Genomic DNA, 18613 nt, shown 5'->3' with positions numbered 1-18613 from the left:
CACAATTACATCAGGATTTTATGTGATTTGTGATATGTCCCCCCGGAAGAACCTGCTATTACCTGCAGCAGAGGCCGAGCATCATATACCGTTACACACGCAGGGTCTGGGCCTCCACCGGAGTCAGTGTTTCCCAAGCAGGGTGCCTCCAGCTGTTACAGCATTTGGCTGTCAGGGCATGCTGGAAGTTGTAGTTTCACAACAGCTGGAGACACGCTGGTTTGGAAACACTGTCTTAAGTAATAATAGGGGCGCGGGAGAAACTTAAAAATCCTGATGCTTACATAGTCCTGTATGGAAGAAGTGGCTGATACCCGGAGAAAAGAGACTGACCAGGTGACAGGATGGGCGGGTAAGTGACCTGATACCTTCACCATCCAGACATCCCCTGGGGGGCAGTATAGGCAGGAAATCAGGCAAACAACCACTGGTCGGCACAGCGCTCCCTAGAGAAACAACTGTACAGCGCCATGTCTAAGCCACGCCCACCTACATTATTTTATTACAAAAATGGGATATAAACTCATTAGTGGAGGGGCTTCTATTACAAACCCTGAATAACGCTCTGCCATAGTGATCAGTGTTATCGGTGCTCGGCTTATACAGGCTGCGGAGGTGTCTGTATACTTAGAGCACCGATCTGAGCACAGAGCACGGTAAGGGGCCCTCCGGCCGTCATCTCAGCTGATCTAGACTCCGCCCCCCAACAACTGCATTTTACTAATTTTAGATCCTGCAATCGACTTTGATCATGGAATCTAAAGGGTTAATGGCGATGAGCGTCATTAGTGGTGAGTCCTGGCTGCTTATAGCTCCTGAGCTCACCTCAAAGTCCCATATGGGGCACAGAATGTAAATATACATCGTCTCCTTAAGGGTTAATAATAATCATCCCCAATAATCCTGATCTGATGGTGACCGCACACACATACCTGTATCTGTAGAGGAGCCGTGTGCTTACAGGACCTACGATGATGTCACCGTCATGTGATCAGTCACATGGAGGAGGAGGAGTCACATGATCAGGGGCTGCTGCTCTGAGAGATCTCCACACACAACACAATAGCAGTGACTGCCCCACCAGGACCTGCTCTGTATCTGCTACATGCTGGAGGTGTAGGACCTGTGATGATGTCACAATCATGTGACCAGTACGTTTGGGGGGCAAAATTTAGCTGTATAGATGTGACTGTGGCTGAAGGACCTGTGGGGAGGATCATGTGACAGGAGTGGGCGGCGCTCGATAGTGCAGGATAGAAGAGATGGTGATTGAAGGACCTGTGATAATGGTCATGTGACAGCAGAGTCCTGCATACACTGAGCAGATGAGCCTAGAGCAGCAGCCCCTGATCATGTGACTCCTCCTCTTCCATGTGACTGATCACATGACGGTGACATCATGCAGGTCCTGTAAGCACACGGCTCCTGTACAGTCTGCAGGTGGAGGTATGTGTGTGGTCACATGTGGAGGCTGTTAGATGTTTTTTGTTTTATTAACCCCTTCAGGACCCAGCAGTTTTGTGTTTTAACCTCTTAAGGACACATTGATTTCTCATTTTTGTGTTTTAAGTTTTTTTCTCCTTGCCTTCTAATAGCCATAACACTTGCCATTTCCTCTTTACAAACCCATATTTTTATACAATAATATATGTATCAGATTGTCCTACCTTGACCCCTATAACTTATTTCGTATACAGGGATGTATGAAAGTCATTTTTTGTGCCCTGATCTGTAATTTATATCGGAACCACTTTAGTTTTGATGACACTATTTGATCGCTTTCTAAGAATTTTTTTCTGGACCATGAAGTGTTAGTTTTTTTTTTACGTTTACGCCATTGACCGTGCGGTTACACATATGTTTAGGTCTATTTTTGTTTACATTATTTTATTTAAAAATAATTAATAAAAAAAATCGGTAAATGGGGAAGATTCAATTGTTTATTAGGGGAGGGGCTTATTCACATTAAGTTAATGTTCTTTTTACCTTATTCCCAGTTTTTTAGTCCCTGTAGTAGACTATTACATGGAATCTATAGATTACATACACTGATCAATGCTGTGATGCTGAGGCTGCCTGCAGGATTGGAGCGTCGTTCAGACAGCGTGGAGTGAGGTTAGGGACCTCCACCCGTTCTCTCAGCTGACCGGGACCCCGCTATTTCTCTGTGGGTGTCATTATCAGCTCCACTGAGCTACCGGAAATAGATTTTTGGCATTGGTGATGTCCGGCATTAGCAATGAGTCCCAGATGCTGATAGCAGGTAGGTCCTAGGGGCTATGAATCGTGCTGAACTCCTGACTGTGCTTCATAGACTGGCAGCGGCCTCCCCCTCCCCTCCAAATCTTATCACTTTAATGACAGGAGTCCCTGCACTGAAAGGGATTTCCTGCACAAGAGCAGAAGATATGTCAGATTTGATGCGTCTCCTGCTCCGGAGCTGGGCCCATGGCTATACATTATATACCTCCTGCCCAGTCATTCATGAAGGAGTTAAATGATGGTGATGCATTGACACTTAATTTTTTTGGGGCCACACACTATACAGATAGCTGCTTATTGTCCCTTCTACTCGCTGGGATAAGAACAACCAGTCTAGCTAGGGTTAAGTGGCGCACAGCACTGCCAATTCTATCCTTAGGGGCCAGACAGTAAGCAGCCATCTATATAGTCCCGGGGGAGGGGAGCAGTGATACTATGAAATATCACTTAACTCCTTACACTCCATGGGACGGGCACTTTGGGTATAATGACCTGAACTGACAGCTGGATCATCAGACTTGCGGTCAGTTCGGGACATGTGACCATAATATAGAGGATCTGCCCCGACAAGTATTCACCTCATCATCCGAGAGCAAGAAGATAAATCATGTGCAGGAATATCCCCTCAAGTGTCTCCATATAACATCCTGGAATTGTATAGAATTAAATGTTTATTCACAATACAGGTTCCTATAAGGTGTCAGGACGTGGCGGTCTATTTCTCCATGGAGGAGTGGGAGTATGTAGAAGGACACAAGGATCAGTACAAGGATCAGGTCATGATGGAGGATCAGCAGCCCCTCACATCACCAGGTAATAGACATGACTATATACACACGTCCTCTCATTATTTGTATGTAAAGAATGAATTCAGTCTATGTATGTGTTCCCTACAGTCAGATCCAGTAAGAGAACAGCACCAGAGAGGTGTCCCCGTCCTCTTGATGAACAGAATATGGAGGACATTCATACAAGGAAAGATCTGATCTATATTAATGCTACAGACATAAAAGAAGAAGGAGAGACAGATGTGAGCAGTGATGAGCAGTATAAGGAGGACATTCCTACAGAGAAAGATCTAATCTCTATTAATGCTACAGACATAAAAGAAGAAGAGACAGATGTGAGCAGTGATGAGCAGTATAAAGAGGACATTTCTACAGAGAAAGATTTGATCTATATTAATGCCACAGACATAAAGGAAGAAGAAGAAGAGACAGATGTGAGCAGTGATGAGCAGTATAAGGAGGACATTTCTGCAGGGAAAGATCTGATCGATATTAATGTTACAGACATAAAGGAAGAAGAAGAGACAGATGTGAGTGGTGATGAGCAGTATAAGGATGACATTTCTACAGAAAAAGATCTGATCTATATTAATACTACAGACATAAAGGAAGAACAAGACACAGATGTGAGCGGTAATGAGCAGTATGAGGAGCACATTCCTACAGTTAAAAATCAGATCTATAATAAAACTACAGACATAAAGAAAGAAGAAGAGACAGATGTGAGCTGTGATGAGCAGTATAAGGAGGACATTCCTACAGGGAAAGATCTGATCTATATTAATACTGACACAAAGAAAGAAGAAGAAACAGATGTGGGCAGTAATGAGCAGTATAAGGAGGACATTCCAACAGGGAAAGATCTGATATATATTAATGCTCCAAACATAATAGTAAAAGCAGAAGAGACAGATGTGAGCAGTGATGAGCAGTTTAAGGAGGACATTTCTACAGGTAACCACCCAGGTAAGTAGTGATCACTAAATACAGAGAAGGGTCACAGATTCTATTCAGTCACCGGCTACAATAATATTTTAGGGGAAGTAGTGGTGTAACTAGAATCTCTGGGACTACAGGGAAAATTTTGCAATACCATCCCCCTCCCCCAAAACATATCTCAGGCTGGGGGCCTCCCAGCTCTCTAGGCACAAGTGACCTCCTCTCTGTGCAGGGTTTACTGTCAACCACTGCATGAAGAATTGCCCGACATGTCTCTCCATGAATCTCTATGGGAGAGCCAGAGATATACAAACGGGATGCCAGGCAGGAAATGGCGGGGGTCTCAGTGGTCGTACCCCTCACGATCAGACATTTATCCCCACAGTGGCTAGGGGATAAGTACTCATGTAAGAAGTGACCACGGACTGTAAGTGTTTTGACAGAGGGAGGGAGCTCTCTCTGTCTTCCCTGCAGCGCAATCGTGGGGTGCTGTGTGTTATCCCTCTGTCTCTCTCTCCTACAACACCGCGCAATGATTGCAGGGTGCTGCTAGTTACCTGGACAATCGGGGGTCTTTACAAGGACCCCCAGGTCTGCCCCGGTTATTGCCAGAGGCACATCCTGATATGCTGTCTGCTAGTGTAAAACTGTCAGGCAGGATATAACTGCAATGCTTTGGAATACTAAGTGTAAAAATAACAGCCGCAGCAGTGATCTCTCCCTTGTGACTGTCGGGGGCATCCGCGGTGTGAAATACTCTGCGCTCTATGTGACCCTACACTGCGTCCCGTTCATACTGCGTTTCAGCGTTATGTTACAGGTATCCGTCAGCATCACGTCAATAATAATGATTCTGACATATACTGTAGCAGCTCCAGTCATTTCTGAATGAGACGGGTCCAGTATACATTTTCTGACATGACAGCGGACACCGATACTGCAGAAATGCCGTATGAATGGGGACGATCACCCAAACGCCCAGTGATGGATATATTCACCATGAGCGGATGATTATTCCCACAACATGGCGGATATATCCATCAGGAACTATAATTGTCACAGACAGCCGCGCGTCACTGCTAGAAGACCAAGGACCAATCAGAGCGCTCCCTGGTCCAGACAATACACTTGTGGGGTTCTGTATATATAATGGGGTCACTTGTGGGGGTGCAGTATATATAATGGGGTCACTTGTGGGGGTGCGGTAGATATAATGGGGTAATTTCTGGGGGTGTGGTGCATATAATTGGGTCACTTCTGGGGGTGCAGTATATATAATGGGGTCACTTCTGGGGGTGCAGTATATATAATGGGGTCACTTCTGGGGGTGCGGTATATATAATGGGGTCACTTCTGGGGGTGCGGTATATATAATGGGGTCACTTCTGGGGGTGCAGTATATATAATGGGGTCACTTCTGGGGGTGCAGTATATATAATGGGGTCACTTCTGGGGGTGCAGCTTTACAAGATGAAGTGCAGCCTATAATTTGTATAATGATTTCCTGAAAGCCTAATGGCTCTCCTCCCCTCCCCTCTCTTCCCCTCTCCTCCACTCTCCTCCACTCTCCTCCCCTCTTCTCTCCTCCCCTCCCCTCTCCTCCCCTCTCCTCTCCTCTCCTCCCCTCTCCTCCCCTCTCCTCCCCTCTCCTCCCCTCTCCTCCCCTCTCCTCCCCTCTCCTCTCCTCTTCTCTCCTCCCCTCTCCTCCCCTCTCCTTTTGGGTCCCACCATGTGACCATGGTACCAAATATGTCCTAAGCCGGGGGGGGTTGGATTACCGAACATGGGACGAGCAGCTCCATAACATATCGGGGGCATTTCCTACTTTTCAGAAGTGATGAACAGGAAATATGTCCCTCAAATGATGGATTTGTGGATTTTTATCACTGACTTTGTAATAATTCCTGCCAAAAAACCATGGTGTTAAAATACTCACTGTACCCCCTAGTAAATACCTTGAGGGGTCTAGTTTTTAAAACGTTATTATTTTTTGCATTGTAAAAAACTTACAAATGATATTTTCTTACTTTTTCTATGTACATGAAAGACGACGTGTGACAAAAAGAATAATGTCAGAATTATCGTGATTTGCAAAACGTTACCAGAATTATTCTCTAATAATGTCAGACACCCCCGATATAAAATACAGGCCGGGTCTATAAGGGGCGTACAGACCTAATTGTCTTGGTCCTTAAAGGACAACTGCAGTGGTATGACACTTATCCCCTATCCACAGTATAGGGGATAAGTGTTTGATTGCGGGGGGTCCGACCCCCCTGAGATCTCCCTAACGGGGCGCCGCCATTAGCGCTCATGGTGACGTAGTGTCAACCTAGAGGTCGATGGTGACGCCCCGTCTCCTCCCCGTCCCCATACAGTTCTACAGCACGAACGCTGCCTCCCTGCCTCTCCCATAGAGATGTATGGAGGAGGCGTGCCGGCTGCAACATCATGCTGCGGCCGGAACGCCCCCTGCACGGGACAGCCGCGGCCCCGTACAGGAGATCACAGGGGGTCCCAGCGGTCGGACCCCCCGCGATCAAACACTTATCCCCTATCCTGTGGATAGGGGATAAGTGTTAATCACGCTGCAGATGTCCTTTAAGGGGTTAATCTGCTTAAGCACTGTGAGGCTCTGCCCTTGTGTGGTTTCTGATCTCCTGGATGATCCTGTTGTTCCTTATTTTGATGACTCTGACCTGTCCGACATCCACTCTGGTTACTGATCCTGGTCCTGACTTCTGACTACACTTCTTTCCATTCTCCTGACTTGGGCTTTTCCTTATTACCTACTTTTAACTCCTGATCCCTTTCTGTGTATCTGTCCCTGGATTCTCCTATTGTTTGTTATTTTTGTATTTTCCATTATTATAATAAAAGTGATTTGTTTTGCACTATCATCTCCATCTGGTTTTGTGGTTCCTGACATTACACAAGGGCCATGAATCCGGATGATGCAGACAATCCACCAGCACCAAACATTTTCACTATAATGGATCTGCAGGATCAGAGGATTGAGCAATTGGCACTTGTAATGCAGACGCTTTAGAATCGTACGTCTCCCCTAGAGCCTCCTGTGCCTCAACCGGCAGCCACCTACCCTCCTGCTCCGGCAACTATTTCTGCTGCCATAGAAGCCATTGCCTCCTGTGGGTTTACTGGATCTGCTCCGCTTCCCCAGCATTATGGGGGCGATCCTAATGAATGTAGAGGCTCCCTGAACCAAGTGGGCATTTATCTGGAAATGGTCCCGCAGTCCTGTCCTAATGATAGAAGTAAGGTAGGATTCCTGATCTCCCTCCTTACTGATAACGCTCTATCCCGGGTGAATCCTCTTTGGAGACTGATAAACATATTATCTACGACTACAGAGACATTTCATCTCCCTGTCCGTTCTCCCTCTGCGGCAGAGCAGCTCATGTCCATGTAACAGGGGACGAGAACTGTGGCCAAGAATTCAATAGAGTTGTGTATTGTAGCAGCAGAAGTGTGCTGGGATAAGGAAGCGCTGGTGGACACGTTCTCTCGTGGACTCTCCGATATTATACAAGATGAGATTGTGGCCTCCTGGATCATCTGAAAGGGTGAAACCAATGCAGCTCAGGACCACCCCCCTTTCCGTGGAGGAGAAGGATTATAGTAGGGGGAGGGGATGTGTCTTTATTGTGGCCCTTTGCTCGGATTATGCCAAACCTGGTGAGGAAACACTTGGGGTCCTGCTAGGGACAGATATTGGGTGGGCTTTCTTCATCCCCAGAGTTCCACAAAGACAAAGCTATGATTAGGATTATCCTATCATGGTATATTTCCTCTGTGGTCACGCAGGTCCCCGTGGTCTCCAGTGCTGATGGGTATTTTGATGATGTGTTTGTAGCCAAAAACTCTATTCCACTACAGCTTTGGGTCCTCTGGCCATGGGAGTGATTTCTAGAAGACCCTTACAGCCCCCTCACCTTATCCATGATACAGTTCCCTTGTCTGTGGTGTTGGGGGCACTTTACCAGGAGACCCTCTAGTTCCAGGTGATTATCTCTCTGCATTATCCTGTTGTGCTCGGTTCTTTGTTTCCAGAGACATAATCCTCGTTTGGACTGGGTCACAGCTGTGGTTTGTCTTGGTCCCCTCAGTTTGCTTCTACCTGTATATATAGATCGGTTTGGTTGGTTTGTATCTCCTCGGTCTGTCGTATAATTGTACACGACAAAGATCTTCTCTTCCTAAAGTATGCCAGGAGTACCACAATGTGTTTGATAAGATGTAGGCGGGGGGGCACTACCTCCCCACAGACCCCATGATTGTACCATTGAGCCTCAAACAGGTGCTATACCCCCAAAGGGCCGAGTCTACCCTCTGTTTGTGGCAGAGAACCAACCCATAGAGGAGTATGTTACAGATGGACTGTCCCAGGGGTTCATCCAAAATCCAATTGAGGCCCCTGGGATTGGTGAGTTGAGGCCCCTGGGATTGGTGAGTTGAGGCCCCTGGGATTGGTGAGTTGAGGCCCCTGGGATTGGTGAGTTGAGGCCCCTGGGATTGGTGAGTTGAGGCCCCTGGAATTGGTGAGTTGAGGCCTCTGGGATTGGTGAGTTGAGGCCCCTGGGATTGGTGAGTTGAGGCCCCTGGGATTGGTGAGTTGAGGCCCCTGGGATTGGTGAGTTAGGGCCCCTGGGATTGGTGAGTTGAGGCCCTGTATCAATCGCAGGGGCCTCAATCACATTACAGTCTTATCCAAAGTAACTTATAGAGAATCTGACCCCTTGTTCTCCACACTAAAGCCAATATACGGGGTTATAGTGGGGTAAACAGCTTTACAAAGAGGGGTCACTTACTCACATCCGTTTAGTATATGCAGAGTTCCGGCGCTGTAATCTTTAGCTGCATTGCTACGTTGCGAGAGATTGTTCTGTATTACAAACTGGAGAAATGTGAATTCCACGAAGGTCACAAACGTTTTCCACCCTGAAAGCTGCCGTCACCACAGCTCCCATCCTGGGTCACCACAACCCAGCTTTCCCGTTCATACGATGCGTCTGAGACAGAATAGGTGTCTCACCTTCCTACCCCAGAGAGACCATTTTATCCTTATAGCTTTCTTACCAGGAATCTTTCCTCAGTGGCCATCATTTGTCCCTCAAGGAGTGGCCGCACTTGTCTGTGGGTACTACCGGACCTATTCTAATTCTTATGGATCACAAACACTTCATTTACCTCCCTGCGGCCAAATGTTTATCTCTAGGACAGGCTAGGTGGGCTCTCTTCTTCTTCTCCCCATTTTATTATGTGTCTCCTTTCTTCTTGGCATTAAGAACACTAACAAATTGCGCTAGATTGGTAAGATTGGTCCCAAAAAAAACAAGCTCTTAACCCCTTAAGGACCAAGCATTTTTCCGTTTTGGCACTTTCGTTTTTCATCCTTACATTTTAAAAATCATAACCCTTTCAATTTTGCACCAAACAATCCATATGAGGGCTTATTTATTTTTTTTAGCCACCAATTCTACTTTGTAATGACATCAGTCATTTTACCCAAAAATCTACAGCGAAACAGGAAAAAATATCATTGTACAACAAAATTGAACAAAATTGTAGATTATGGGGGCTTCAGTTTCTACACAGTAATTTTTTTGGTAAAAATTACCCCTTATCATTATTCTGTACGTTCATACGATTAAAATGATCCCCTACTTATATAGGTTTGATTTTGTCGCACTTCTGGAAAAAATCATAACTACATGCAGGAAAATGTATACGTTTAAAATTCTCATCTTCTGACCCCTATAACTTTTTTATTTTTCCACGTACGGGGCGGTTTGAAAGATCATTTTTTGTGCCGGGATCTGAAGTTTTTATCGGTATCATATTTATTTTGATCAGACTTTTTGATTTTTATTAATTTTTTTTATGGTATAAAACGTGACCAAAAATACGCTATTTTGGCTTTGGATTTTTTTTTTTTTACGTGTACGCCATTGACCGTGCAGTTTAATTAACAATATATTTTTATAGTTCGGACATTTACGCACGCGGTGATGCCACTTATGTTCTTTATTAAAACAGTATATATATTTTTTTTAATGGTAAAAGGAGGGGGGTGGTAATTAAAATTTCTATTAGGGAAGGGGTTAAATCTATTAACTTTATTATTATTATTTTTTTACTTTTTTTATGCAGTTTTATAGCCCCCTCTAGGGGCTATAAGATTGCATACACTGTTCAATGCATTGCCATAGGAATTCATTGATCATTGTTTTCTGCGCTTGATTGCTCAAGCCTGGATTTCAGGCTTGGAGCAATCATACGCCGATCGGACGGCCGGGAAGAAGGTAAGACACCTCCCACTGTCCTCTCAGCTGTTAGGTACACCACCATTTCACCGCGGCGGTCCCGAACAGCTCCGCTAAGCTAGCCGGTATGGATTTCTCCCATTTTAGATGCCGCGATCAACTAACTAAAGGGTTAATACCACACATCAGCCCGATCAGTGATATCCGGTATTAGCCGCGCGTCCTGGTGCTGATAGCAACCAGGTCCCAGCAGTCATGAAGCGCGCTCAGCTTGTGAGCGCGCTTCACAGATTGGGAGCCGGCCATGGACGTAAATATGCATCCGTGGTCGCTAAGGGGTTAAACCCATAGTTACATAGTTACATAGTTAGTATGGTTGAAAAAAGACATACGTCCATCAAGTCCAACCAGGGGATTGAAGGGAAGGATGTAAGGGGATAAGGGAAAGGGATGTAGTTTTATAATTCTGCATAAGCATTAATGTTATTTTGTTCCAGGAATGTATCTAACCCTGCTTTAAAGCTGTTAATTGTTCCTGCTGTGACCAGTTCCTGAGGTAGACTGTTCCATAAATTCACAGTCCTCACGGTAAAGAAGGCGTGCCGCCCCTTTAGACTAAACCTTTTCTTCTCCAGACGGAGGGAGTGCCCCCTCGTCCTTTGGGGGGGTTTAACCTGGAACAGTTTTTCTCCATATTTTTTGTATGGGCCATTTATATACTTATATACGTTTATCATATCCCCCCTTAAACGTCTCTTCTCAAGACTAAACAATTGTAACTCCTTTAATCGCTCCTCATAGCTAAGATGTTCCATGCCCCATATTAGTTTAGTCGCGCGTCTCTGCACCCTTTCCAACTCCGCAGTGTCCCTTTTATGAACAGGCGACCAAAACTGAACAGCATATTCCAGGTGAGGCCGTACCAATGCTTTATAAAGGGGGAGTATTATGTCCCTGTCCCTCGAGTCCATGCCTCTTTTTATACATGACAATATCCTGCCGGCTTTGGAAGCAGCAGCCTGACATTGCATGCTATTTTGTAGTCTGTGATCTACAAGTACACCCAGATCCTTCTCTACCAGTGACTCTGCCAGTTTAATCCCCCCTAAGACATACGACGCATGCAGGTTATTAGTATACACAGCCCCCCTCTATATACACAGCCCCCCCTCTATATACACAGCCTCCCCTCTATATACACAGCCCCCCTAAGACATACGACGCATGCAGGTTATTAGTATACACAGCCCCCCTCTATATACACAGCCCCCCTCTATATACACAGCCCCCCCTCTATATACACAGCCCCCCCTCTATATACACAGCCCCCCTCTATATATACACAGCCCCCCCTCTATATACACAGCCCCCCTAAGACATACGATGCATGCAGGTTATTAGTACCCAGATGCATAACTTTACATTTATCCACATTGAACCTCATTTGCCAAGTGGATGCCCAGACACTTAGTCTATCCAAGTCATCTTGTAACCTATGCACATCCTCTATAGACTGTACCGTGCTACAAAGCTTGGTGTCATCTGCAAAGATAGAAACAGAGCTGTTAATACCATCCTCTATATCATTGATAAATAAATTAAACAACAGCGGGCCCAGTACAGAACCTTGGGGTACACCACTAATAACCGGGGACCAATCAGAGTACGAATCATTTACCACCACTCTCTGGGTACGATCCATGAGCCAGTGTTCAATCCAGTTACAAACTAAAGTTTCCAAGCCCAATGACCTTAACTTACCTGTCAGATGTCTGTGAGGGACAGTATCAAATGCTTTAGCAAAATCCAGAAACACTATATCCACAGCCATTCCTCTGTCAAGGCTTCTACTCACCTCTTCATAAAAGCAAATTAGATTGGTTTGACAACTTCTATCCTTAGTAAACCCATGCTGGCTATCACTTATAATACTATTATCCCCTATGTATTCCTGTATGTAATCCCTTATAAGTCCTTCAAACAATTTACCCACAATGCACGTTAGACTTACCGGTCTATAATTGCCTGGCGAAGACCTAGAGCCCTTCTTGAAGATTGGTACCACATTAGCCTTGCGCCAGTCCCTTGGTACAATACCAGACACCAGAGAATCTCTAAATATCATGAACAAGGGTACAGATATTACTGAACTTACCTCTCTAAGAACTCTTGGGTGTAGTCCATCCGGCCCTGGAGATTTGCTTACATTTACTTTACTTAACTTACCTTGTACCATCTCTACATTAAGCCAGTTCAATACATTATATGATGTGTTACCAGCACTGACCTGTACATGATGTGTTACCAGCACTGACCTGGCCAATGTCAGCTCCTTCTTCCATAGTGTATACAGAACTAAAGAACCCATTCAGTAGCTCCGCCTTCTCTTGATCGCCTGTGACAACCTCCCCATTATCATTATTAAGGGGTCCTACATGCTCTGCCCTTGGTTTTTTTGTATTTATATATCTAAAAAAATATTTAGGATTAGTTTTGCTTTCTTTGGCCACCTGTCTCTCATTTTGAATTTTTGCTGTTTTTATTACATTTTTACAGATTTTATTAAGCTCCTTGTACTGTTTAAATGTTATAGCTGACCCATCAGATTTGTATTTTTTGAAGGCTATTTTTTTGTTGTTTATTGCTCTTTTAACCTCATTTGTCAGCCATGTAGGATTTAGTTTTAATCGTTTATATTTGTTCCCCTTTGGTATATATTTAGCTGTATAGTTATTTAGAGTTGATTTAAAGATGTCCCATTTACCTTCTGTATCAGTATTTGAGAACACCTCCCCCCAGTCTATGTCCTGTAGTGCAGCCCTCAGCGCAGGGAAATTTGCCTTTTTAAAGTTATATGTTTTTGCTTTCCCCGTCTGTCTTTGTTTTCTACATTTTAAGTGAAAAGTAACTATATTGTGGTCGCTATTACCAAGGTTTTCCCGCACAGTTACATTACCAACCAGCTCTGCGTTGTTGGAAATGATCAGATCCAACAAGGCATCACTTCTTGTTGGGTCCTCCACAAACTGGCCCATAAAATTATCCTGCAATAAATTTAGGAATTTTCTCCCCTTTGTAGTTTTAGCCAACCCCCGGCCCCAATCTATATCTGGATAGTTAAAATCTCCCATTATTACCACTGTACCTGCCCGGGCGGCCCTCTCTATTTGTTTATACAGCCGACCTTCTATCTCTTCAGTGATATTAGGGGGTCTGTAAATTACACCAAATATTATTTTTTCAGTATTTCCCTCCTTTTGTAATTCTACCCACAGTGATTCCACCTCCTCAGAATCATCACACACTATGGCATCGTTCACACTGACTTTCATACCACTTCTTACATACAGACAGACTCCACCACCTTTTCTGTTCATTCTATCCTTGCGAAACAATGTAAACCCCTGCAGATTGACAGCCCAGTCATGCGAGGAGTCCAGCCATGTCTCAGTGACCCCAACTATATCAATATGTTCCTCCAGTATCAAGGCCTCAAGCTCCCCCATTTTATTTGCTAGGCTTCTGGCATTTGTGAACATACACTTTACATTTCCATTAAGTTTTACACATATAGTCTCACTAATGGGATTTTCAGAGTTATTGGGGTTAATGTTATTATTTGAGTTATAAGGGCTAATTGTACTATTTAAGTTATTGGGGCTAATGGGATTTTTTGCGTTATTGCGTCTAACGTTGTTATTTAAGTTATTGGGGCTAATGGGATTTTTTGAGTTAATGGAGCTTATTGTAGTTATTGAGTTATTGGGGCTAATGGAATTTTTTGAATTATTGGGATTACAATTTTTCGGGCTACATTTATTTTTACAGCTGGTTTGTAACGCATGAATCTCCTTATCCACTGTTCTTAACCTCCCCCCACAGGACTCCTCTCCACCCACCATTATGTCCTGACCCCTCTCTAACCTATCCATCCCACTGTCTGCTTTCTTTGCTTTATTATCCTCCCCCCACTCACCTAGTTTAAATACTCAGCCACCCCTTCCAGGATTCTCTCCCCCAGCACAGCAGACCCCCTTCCATTCAGGTGCAAATTATCCGTAGAATAGAGTTTGTACCCCAATGAAAAGTCAGCCCAGTGCTCTAAAAACCCAAACCCTTCCCCCTCACACCACGACTTAAGCCATGCATTTAACTCCCTAAGCTCCCGCTGTCTTTCCTGCGATGCGCATGGCACAGGAAGTATTCCAGAGAACACAACCTTAGAGGTCCTTCCCTTCAGCTTGGCACCTAGTTCCTTGTAATTATTCTTCAAGGACCTCCACCTACCATGTATTCTGTCGTTGGTTCCCACATGGACCACGACAGCTGGGTCATCCCCAGCCCCCCCTAGTAATTTGTCCACCCTTTCCACCACATGCTGAACCCTGGCACCAGGGAGACAGCAAACCATTCGGTTGAGGTGGTCTTGGCGACAAATTATTCTATCCGTCTTCCTGATTATAGAGTCCCCTACCACAACTAACTGTCTTGGCCTACCTGTGTTACCATCCCCCACACTACTAGTTGAGCTGTTCCCCCGGCTATTAGGGAGAACAGTATCCACTAGGGTTGCCATCTCTGATACTGAGGCCCTCGCATCATCGCCCAACTTGGCAATTTTACTTGGGAGATCAGAAGCAGAAGTGACCTTCCTTTTCCTTGCCCCCTTTCCAGTCCCTCTAACTACATTAACCCAGCTCCCTACTTGGGCCTCCTGGCTAGTTTCTCCAACCTCCATTTCTACCCCACTAACTGCTTGCTCTGTAAGATTGTCAATCGCCCTCAATGTTGCATTTTGCTCCTCTAGATCTCTAATACGAGCTTCCAGGTGGGCAACATGCTGACATTTGTCACAGCGGTATTCACCCTGAAGCTGCTGCTCCAGAGATGTATACATGTGGCACAATGTGCACTGAAGAAAACCTCCAATCCTGCTGTCCATATCCTTGGTGACAAACAGCTGTTATTAACTATTAAGAAAAACTACTTTTATCAACGGAGTGTAATACTTACAGTTACAGTGGGTCCTGCTTACAACTCCTGCTTTCTAAACTCCTGCTTATAAAACTTCTCAGATGTCAGTTAATCAATTAACCCCTCCCCCAGGTGTGCTACAGACAGGAGGAAAAAAAAAATGCAAGGGCTATGCAACCGCTGGAGACACCCTGTTTGGAAAACAATGATCCACAGTATACTTAGCACATGAACTTCTGCGTATAAAACTTCTCAAATGTAACACTTAATAATACCACACTTTAGAATAAAGACCCAGCTTCAGCTAGACTCAGTCAGAGCAGGATCTACCAGTGTAGATGGAAAAATAAAATGTTATTGCTATGAGGAAAAAATGAAAACACAAAAGCTTAAATGTCCTGTGTTGTTAAAGGGTTAATACTGATAATAAAATCTGTTATTCTCTGCAGATTCTTGTACCAGGAGATCAGAGGAGAATCTTATATCTTCAGATTATAAAGCAGATGATGATATCACACAAGATACATATGAAGAACATTCCATTATCCCAGATACACCCTCAGCCCTTCACAGCCAAGATCTGTCATCTCATCCTTATATACAGGTCCTGTCTTCTCAGTCATCACAGGATGTTCAGCAAAATAAAGGTCACAGAAGAGGTGTTAAAGATAAAAGAGCTCAAAGAGGAAAGAAGCCATTTTCATGTTCAGAATGTGAAAAATCTTTTACTTCTAAATCACATCTTGTTCAACATAAAAGAACTCACACAGGGGAGAAGCCATTTTCATGTTCAGAATGTGAGAAATGTTTTAATACGAAATCAAATCTTATTCAACATCAAATAGCTCACACAGGAGAGAAGCCATTTTCATGTTCAGAATGTGGGAAATGTTTTGCTCTGAAATCAATTATTGTTCAACATCAAAGAACTCACACAGGAGAGAAGCCATTTTCATGTTCAGAATGTGGTAAATGTTTTACTCAGCAATCAAATCTTGTTAAACATCAAAGAATTCACACAGGAGAGAAGCCATTTTCATGTTCAGAATGTGGGAAATGTTTTACTCAGCAAGCAAATCTTGTTAAACATCAAATAATTCACACAGAAGAGAAGCCATTTTCATGTTTACAATGTGGGAAATGTTTTACTCGGAAATTAAGTCTTATCGGACATCAAAGAACTCACACAGGGGAGAAGCCATTTTCATGCTCAGAATGTGGGAAATGTTTTATCCTGAAATCAATTCTTGCTGTACATCAAAGAACTCACACAGGGGAGAAGCCATTTTCATGTTCCGAATGTGGGAAATGTTATACTGGGAAATCAAATCTTGTTCAACATCAAAGAACTCACACAGGGGAGAAGCCATTTTAATGTGCAGAATGTGGTAAATGTTCTACTGGGAAATCAAATCTTGTTAAACATCAAAGAACTCCCACAGGGAAGAAGCCATTTTCATGTTCTAAGTGTGGGAAATGTTTTACTCAGCAATCACATCTTATTAAACATAAAAGAACTCACACATCTATATATTAACCAAGTACATAGGATAGTTGACAGTAATACATACTCATATATATTTATACAATATATGCTTCATCTCCAAACTTGTTATTAATTTTTAAGAAGTTTTCTTTCTTATTATTTATTCTTATATTCATCTCCGCACACTGGACTGATAATAAATGTAATATTGTCCCTGACGTTGTGTATAGGGAATGTAACGCGTCAGTGTTGTCCCCGCCCCCATCTCATTATGAATATAGAGACTTTAGTTCAAACCATCGGTGCAAAAAAAGTTCCCAGTTCAAAATTTGAGAAACCTGTTTCATGTCAAAATTTCTTTAAATCTGTTAGCTATTGCTCTGAGGTCAGTCAATTTCCCTCGGTGTGCCGGATCCCACAAATATGGGATGGACAAGGATTTACAATGTTTGGCCTTGAGCCTAGAGGCCAATAGCCTCCCCGCCTTATCCGAGTTCATGTCATACGAAGCCCTGAGTTTCCTTGCCCTCTTCTCATAATCTATGAATAAGAGTTCCTGTAGAGAGGTCCTCAGAGCCTTCAGCTTATCTATAGTAACAGGGGAAGGTATCTGTTGGTTAGTAAGTTCTGCCTGCTTGATCTCAGAAAGCAAGGAGGTCATTTCAGAAAGCCAGGAGGTCATAGCTTTTTCCTGTTCCCTCTTAACTCTGGCTCCAAGTTTAATAAAGGACCCCCTAATGAAGGCCTTGTGGGCATTCCAGATTGTATGAATGCAAGAGGGGTCATTAGCATGAATGTGGAAAAACTCAAATCTCTCAATAGTGTATTGTTATGTGTAGCATGGTTAAGCAAGAATAAATTTGTGCGCCATAGGTATGTGAGAGGGAGGCGGCCCTGTTCCTTAATCGACATAGTGATGGGCGAGTGGTCTGACCATGTATTAAGTTCTATGGCTGTATCTAGTAAAACTGCTTTGTCGACTAAGAACATATCTAATCTGGCGTAACTATTGTGGGCAGAGGAGAGGTGGGAGTAGTCCCTCACTGAGGGATGCATAGCCCTCCATATATCATAGAAAGAGGATGAAGAGATAACCTCTCTAAGGTCAGACGAGTGTACATGTGATCCCGGTGCAGTCCCACTCCTTGTCAGCCACCGCATTAAAATCCCCACAAATCACCACTCTCCCCTTCCCCATCTTCTCCACCCTGCGCAACACTTTACGGATTAAACTAATTTGGCCGTGGTTAGGGGCATATAATGTGACTATGGTGTAGAGAATGTTGTTGAGATAAGCCACCACAATGAGAAAACGACCCTTCGGGTCAGCATAGGAGTCCACTAATTGAAAAGCTACAGTATTTTTAAGAGCCACCATAACACCACATACTTTCTTAGGGGCATGAGCTTGAAATATTTGGGGGAAGAACCGATTTGTGAGTCTGCAGGAATCACTCACTAATGAATGCGTCTCTTGGGCACAGAGTATATCGCACCTCAACTTCTTAGCCTCCCTCCACAATGAATCCCAATTAAGCCCATTCACATTAATGGAAATAAACATCAAAACCATGATATCAGAATATAAAATGCATCAGCATATGAAGCATACCCGACATTAGCAGGTGAGGGATTCTCAAATACTAAAGGATAAGGAGATGATGGTCTACCTGAAAAGGAACAAGGTGAGAAAAGACATAACAAAAACAACATGGAATGAAACAGCAAGTCCAAAGTTTGGAAAACCTGCCACATTGAGCAGATGGTACCAAAAAGGGTAGGAGCACAGTTCACTTGCACCGAAGAGGACACTCAATCAGGTCGGCACTGAACCCGCCGAGCCCTCAAGTAGCAGATCCCACTACTTTCCAGTCCTGAGG

At 44.0% G+C, this 18613-nt stretch overlaps 1 pseudogene; it reads left to right on the top strand.

Annotated features, from left to right (window-relative positions):
• Window positions 1-16941, top strand: part of LOC130348028 (zinc finger protein 271-like) — a 91069-nt pseudogene extending 74128 nt beyond the window's left edge.
• The last annotated feature ends 1672 nt before the right edge of the window (window positions 16942-18613 follow it).

The sequence above is a fragment of the Hyla sarda genome, unplaced genomic scaffold (assembly GCF_029499605.1).
Source record: "Hyla sarda isolate aHylSar1 unplaced genomic scaffold, aHylSar1.hap1 scaffold_862, whole genome shotgun sequence".
NCBI classification, from domain to species: Eukaryota; Metazoa; Chordata; class Amphibia; order Anura; family Hylidae; genus Hyla; species Hyla sarda.
This window is presented reverse-complemented; position numbering and strand designations above follow the sequence as displayed.